Below are 810 nucleotides of genomic sequence, written 5' to 3'. Positions count from 1 at the left end.
ATTATCTATCTCTGTCTGTCTGTTTACTGTCTCCTTCCCTTTCTCTTCCAGCTCCTTCCCTTCCTCCCTCTGATTCATATCGATTCTTAAACTTTGATTCTATTGTAGACTTTCCGCCGCTCGTGTCACGTGACTTATCTCCCAAGGCCGATTTCGGAGTTACTTTTATTATCTTGTTTTTCCTCCAGTTCCGGAGATTATTTGTTGCCGGCTTCCACGGCAGCCGCGCTTCTCCCCCGCCTTATGGCCTCGCCCCGGGAACGCCGTATTGGTATTTTGGATCGGGAATAATACGCATGTTTTATGGGTGGTATGGCGAATAGTGTTCTTGTTTTTCATTAGGGTAGGCTCTCTGTTTTGTTTGTTTTGATCAAGTGTTTGTTCCATAGACGTTTTCTGTCTAATCAAGTTTGGGGATCGATAATGATTTTTTTTTCTATACTACGATTAGAATAGCAATATGACGTTTTTGATTTGGGGATTGTTTTAGTATCGCGTTGTTGTAATCAATAATTGTTTCGACAACAGTTCTATCAATCTGTGCATGAAAAACGACAATATCCCATCGCTGCCGAGAATTAATACGTTTTTTTGCTACGATGACCTTAATTAAAAGTCTTTCACTGAGAGAAAATCAAAAGATATTAACAACGTTCGCAACGCGCATTGGGATTAACGTTTCGGCCGGCGGCGTGTAGCGGGACAACGCGTTGATGACGTCACGGCGGCTGGCCGACTGTCTCGCCGGCATCACCTACTTCGCGCTCCATGACACGGCCTTTGAACGCAGCCTTCATATTGCATTTCATG

This window comes from Penaeus monodon, chromosome 27 (genome assembly GCF_015228065.2).
Source record: "Penaeus monodon isolate SGIC_2016 chromosome 27, NSTDA_Pmon_1, whole genome shotgun sequence".
In the NCBI taxonomy this organism is placed as follows: domain Eukaryota; kingdom Metazoa; phylum Arthropoda; class Malacostraca; order Decapoda; family Penaeidae; genus Penaeus; species Penaeus monodon.
This window is presented reverse-complemented; position numbering follows the sequence as displayed.